A 6,016-nucleotide genomic window follows, 5' to 3' on the forward strand; every position below is an offset into this window, starting at 1 on the left:
CCGGTCTGGCATCTATGTCAAACGTAATTTTGTCTGTACCGGCCACAAAGACTCAAAAAGCTTCCCTGAAACGAGGTGGCTTGGGTCACAAGCCCATGTGGGCTCTCTCTGCCCCTTGCCCTGCAGCCTGGCTCACCACGCATGCTGAGCGCAGACATGCAGAGGCTTCTCTGCATCCACCCACAAATTCCCCAAGGGACTCTCTGTGGCCCTTGGTTAGTCTGTGTCCTGGCACTGCTGGGAAGGGGTTGCAAAATATCCCTTTGGTCAATGATATCATCCAACCAGCAACACCTCCGGGGCCAGGACAGGCACCGCCACTTCCCTTCAGTCCCTCACCCACTCTTTTATAACAGCAAAAAATCAGTCTGCGGACACAGCTTCAGAGCAAGCAGCCAGTCCTGCAGATGGGATGCATATATTTACGTCTGCGTGGCTCTCTTACTGCCAAGATCGCATTTACTACTTGCTTGAACATGTGGAGATCCTTTGGAAATAAAATTGACAGTTGTTAATTCACCTCCTGATCTCCCAGGCTCGTGCTGCTGTCTGAGCTGGCCATCTTTCACCCGGCGTTTGGGATTAAGCAGGTCTTCAGAGATCACCCTTGCTTATGATTTATTTTGACAAGAACCAGTTGATCCTGTCCTCCCAGGGCTGTCCCTGAGCCCTGCTGCTGTATGGGCAGGTGTCCCCACCCCGGGAACATCATGCAGCCCCCTGAAAGCAGCCACCCCCCTGCCCTAATGCTGGTGAGCTGGTGCCAACCCAGCCCCGCTCCAGGGCAGCCCCCACCGAAGCCAAGGGGTGCTGTGGGTTGCCACCCTCTCTGCTGAGGCAGCCACCGGATGCAACAGCTCTGTGGGGTCCAGGGTCCCTGATTCGCTTCTCCTTCACACCCGACCCACCCGAAAACAGGTCTGGGGGTGCATCTGCGGGTGCCCTCCAGCACAGCTGACCCCCATAAACAGCCCACTGCAGGGCTCTTCCCTTGTCTGGGGGTTAAAAAAGAAAAAACGCAGAGCAATGGTTTCTTTCACAAAATTTCCAAATGCAACAAAGCTCTTTGTTGCATCAGAGCAAAGAAAAACAGAGATGGTTTCCACCCTTCGGCAGGATGCGGCCCCTCTCACCCCATGGCAGGAGCCGGACCAGCCCGCACCGCCTGCCGGCATTGCTCCCGGCGCAGCCCTGCTGCGGCACCCGCCCGGGTGGGTAATGCGTTCCGTGTGTGTGCAGTGGCTTGCTTTACAAAGTTAGCGAACCAAGTGAAATTAATTCAACCACAGCCACATTTTGTTCATAGAGAGGCTCGGCTGAAAGACGATGAGCAGAAAAACTGCTTTCCCTTATTAAACCTGCATCAGGTTCATTCATAATAAAACACACTTTTTAAAAGGAACCTTTTTCTATTGTTCATTTTATGCTGATGTTTTACCCTGCCACTTTCTTCTTGACAAGCGTGTTAGCTTTCTTAAAATGTTGTTGGATGAATGGGTTTATGGATGAATACTTAGCAGTCAACAATAATGATTTACCTTTACCCATTCAAAGGATCATAAAGACAAACTGTTTTTTTTCTTTTTAAAAAGAAACTGCCTGACTGCAGTCTGCTCTGCTCTACTCCTCTGGAAGGAGCTGCAGCCAGCAGCACCAGATTGCTCCCAAATCACAGGGATAAGGGCCGTTATCACCACTTTGTATCTGGGTATATAGATGCCTTCCGACGTATCAGCCCCGGCACACCTCGGGGCCAACTGCAGTTGTGGACAGGGAGCAGGGATGTCCGCTGCCTGCTGCAACATCAGTACCAGAGACAATAAAGAGCAAGAAAAGGTTCTGCGGGTGGTGGGAACAGGTGCCCACCATCGCAACACAGATATTGCTGACTAACACTGTGCAGCCAGCATCTGAACCTGTAACTACATCCAACCCTTACCAAACAGAGCTTTTTAAGGGTCTTTCAGGCTTAAGGCTTCCTCTTCTAAGTTTTTTGATGGGCAGTTGCTCACTGGCAAAGATACAAGCATTTCTGCAGGTTTTGGTGAGGGGTCAGACTTTTGCATTGCGAGGCACAGGGGCAACTACAGGGTTGGAGAGCAAAAGAGCTCGGTAACTTTGCTCAAGAGAAAACAATTTATTCAGAAGGAAACCTATGCGTGGCTGGCTTGCACGTTTTTCAGAATAAGTGCTCCTTGCTCCTCAAAAGCCTGGTGGATTGAGCACACTGAGACCAATGTGCACGCCCAGGTCTGTCAAGAAAGGGCTGGTTTCTCTCACTTCACCTGCTAGCATCTCCTTTGAATTCAAAGGTGAGAAAAAGATGCACTATGGCCTCGCTGCCTTAGAATTCATGCTTGACCTGGGTAGTTTAGGAGGAGAGGTATCCTTGGCTGTCCCACTGTTACCCTGCTTAGCCTTGGGCAAGACACTTTCTCACTGCATTTGTTTCGCAAGCTGGAATTAGAATATGAGAATATCTGGTCGTGTCTTCAGAGTGACGTTAAACACCGGTTTCTGCAGGGTCTAACTGAAGTGCCTATCCAAAGCCCCGGTCCCTGGTTTGCTCCTGAGATTCTGCTGCGACTCCAACGCGAAGGAGAAGTGCCCGCAGCAGTGCTCTGCCTCCCCTGCCACTTGCTACCGACTTCAAGTGATGAGGCACAAGTGACTGACATTGTGATGAGCCTACTGATTTCTAGTGTCATTTAAAAACGTCAGTAAATACCTCAGTGATTGCAGCCATTCGTGAATGAAAGCAGTCTATACACATGTTGGTTCACAACTGAAAGAGGTAATAGAAGAGGTTAATAATACACTTAAAAAGCTTTCCCCCCCCCATGTTTAACATGTTTTTTCTAAGAGAAATTTTACTATTTGAGAAGAGAGAAAAAAACACTACAAACTTGAAATCCCATCAATATGTTCCCATTAAGCTTAACAAAAGAAATGCCTGACGTATTTTTATGCCGATGAAGCCTAGATTAATTAAAGCAGTGTTCCCACTTTCTCTTTTCTAACGCTAATAGTTAATTTTAGCGTATTTATAGAAAAACACTGCTTATAAAACAGGGCCATAGAAAAAAGCTCTGCAGCTTCTACTGAAGCAAGGTGAACTCCACTCGTATCAAGCACTGATTATACGTTTGCAGGTTCTGAATGAAGTGTGCTGTTTTACTAGCTGTCAGCTTTCTGCACTCCTACAGCCACGGCAGCTTGACAGCATAAAAATGACATGCATCGCCCTTGGGTTGGGTGCATATTTTCAGCATGGACTACAAAACCAAAAGAATAACAAAAAATACAATACCTACCACGTCCCACCCCTCCGCTCCCTCAAATACAAATCTCCAAAAGCTATGTGACAAAACCTGTATTTGAAACGCTCTTTGAACTGGACAATCATTTGCCACTTAATCCTTAATGAATACAGTTGCTGTTTTTGCAAGCACGTCACTCTGGTGGGAGTGTGTGTTGATGAAGTATCAGTGAGATATGATTTTATTCCTATGAATAAATATAACCTGGTGTCTGTGCACATCTGTACGCACACATAAATCATCTCCAAACTGCAGGAGTATGCTGTATATCCAAAGTCTTCGAGAGGGAATGAACACCTGGGGATAAAAAAGATCCCAGGTCCTTATTTGTGCATGTTCGTAATACAGAGGGTGACGCACTTCTTGGTACACCACGACAACAGCGAGTTGTCTGGGGCGCCCGATGTGGACCAGCAGGTTTTGGGATTTCACCTCTCAGAGCTTTGACTCAAGTCAGTACAATAATGTCAGTGCGGCGGGCAAGAGAAAAGGCAAAATTTTCCACAGGTGATGACCACTCTGGTGACTCTGAACCTCCTCTTTAGGGGTGGAAGATTAAATCCTTGCTCTGGGAGTCTATGATTAAGTGAAAATAAGTCTCTGAACTACAAAGGAAACCTCAAAAACGTGACTCAAGGCATCCTGTATCTCTAAAAGCAGAGGACAAAGAGGAATATATCTTAAAACATGTCAATTTAAAAACGTTTCTACACCTATTACTGCCGTGAGAAAATGGTTTTGAATGGCTGGGATGAGTAACACAGGCTGGTCCTTCCGCCCATGGTCTTTAGCAGGAGGAGAAGGCTGATAGTGAGGGGATATCCCAGCTGCTTGTTGGGACAAAGCCTTCGCTGAGATGTTTCAGCAGAGGTCAGACTGCACTGCCTGCTGCGCAGTGCCAATGGAGTCTCAAATGTAGAAAACATATTGCTATTTTCTCCTGTCCGAGCACTTCACAGAGTGATTTGGAAAATCACAAATTTATCTAGAATGTGTACATCTGTGCAATTTATTTACATGCAAATATTAACACAAAATGGATGAAAATAATTCTTTTAATCAGGTATGGGGTTGGTTAAGTGTATTGTGAGGAAAAGTGGGGAATTTGACTTCCATTTCTTTTCTAAACTCCCTTCTCCCCTCTGCCAGTGTGTCCCCTTGAATAGGCCAGGCAGCTGGGACCCGAAGTACTGGCATCTGTGATTCGCTTCACCCTGGAAAAAGTAAAGAGTAAATTCTATTACACAAACCAATCCCAGAAAGATGTTGTGAGGCTCAAGGATTTTAAATGCCCTGAAATTCTAAAATGAAAGGGATTTTGAAAACACAAATGGAGAAAATATTTTTTCCCCCAATTGCCATTGATCTGAGCTATTTAAAAGTAAATGCAGAACAGTAAGGCAGGAAATATTAATACTGCATTTGCTTGTGAAGTAATCATTAAATGCTTTAGTTTCTTAAGCAGTGTGCTTTCTGAAGAAACAACGAACCATTTCTTGGAAGGTGGAGGTGAAATCTGTTACAGCAGCCTCCTGATGGGCCTTTAATAAAACCATTTCATTACATGGCAGCTAAGAATGGTTGGGCCTGGGGAGATTTTTCCATTAAGCAAGGAAAATTATTAATCCACTTATTATTCTAGGAGAGGGAGGAACTAGACCATTCTGTTTACATCTAATTTTTATTAGTGTTAAGAGATGAGTAGAGGAATTCTATCACATGTACAGAAATGTTGGTTACAGCGGCGTTTTTGAAGAAGTACTGTCAAATGGAAAACTGCGTTTTCTCTGAGACGTCGTGCCCTTACTGTTGTCACAATAACACCTGAAATTACTGTAACTGAAAAGAGAGTAGAAGAAAATTAATGTTTCTCTTCCTTCATTTTGCTTATTTTGTGTGTTTGACAGCTCCTTTCGGGAGCAGAATAGTGGCTCTCTGGGAGATAAAGGAGTGGGTGCAGACTCCAGCTAATCTTTCTGTTTTGCTGAGAATATTTCGCACCGTTCCTGTCACTCAGCTCACCCTGCGCACGTACTGGACTTCGCCCAGGCTCTTTGGGGCAGGCATGGAGCTCGGCTCTCCGAGGCACTAAGGCCTGCCAGGGTGCCCAGGCCCCCAACCGTCGCACTGCCCACCCGCAGGCTGCTCGGCCCTGTCCAGCGCGACTTCGTGCTGCCTCGCTGGAGGGACTGGAGTCAGCAAAGTGGGGACAAGGAGCAAAAACGGATGTAAATAAGCTAAAAATTGGAGAAAGGACCGAAATCCGCCCCTCACAGCCCTACGGTCCCAGCCCTGCATAGCCACTGGGGCAGGCCGGGAGCCTCAGGCCTGGTGGGATGGCTGGGCGAGGGGGCACACGGGGGGCAAGGGGGCACACGGGGGGCAAGGGGGCATGCTAGGGCCCAGCCGCAGGCCCCAGCGCTGCTAATTCATCTTCTTTATAATCGTGGTTTTTTTTTTTTTTAAGCTCCTCGAATAAAAGACAGGATTTAAGACCCAGGTTTTATTTCGTGTTCTGGGTGAGCACTGTTACTGCCTCTCCACCTCGGGAGAGGACAGGGTACGGTGCACAGCGCGTTTCTCCCTGGGGTCAAACCTCCGCCGTGTCCCGTGTCCCGTGTCCCGGCCCCCGGCCCGGCAGCGCCCCCTGCAGGCGCGCGGCGCCGCGCCCCCCCCGCCCCGCCACTTTTCCCCGC

The sequence above is a fragment of the Nyctibius grandis genome, chromosome 4, assembly GCF_013368605.1.
Source record: "Nyctibius grandis isolate bNycGra1 chromosome 4, bNycGra1.pri, whole genome shotgun sequence".
NCBI lineage: Eukaryota > Metazoa > Chordata > Aves > Nyctibiiformes > Nyctibiidae > Nyctibius > Nyctibius grandis.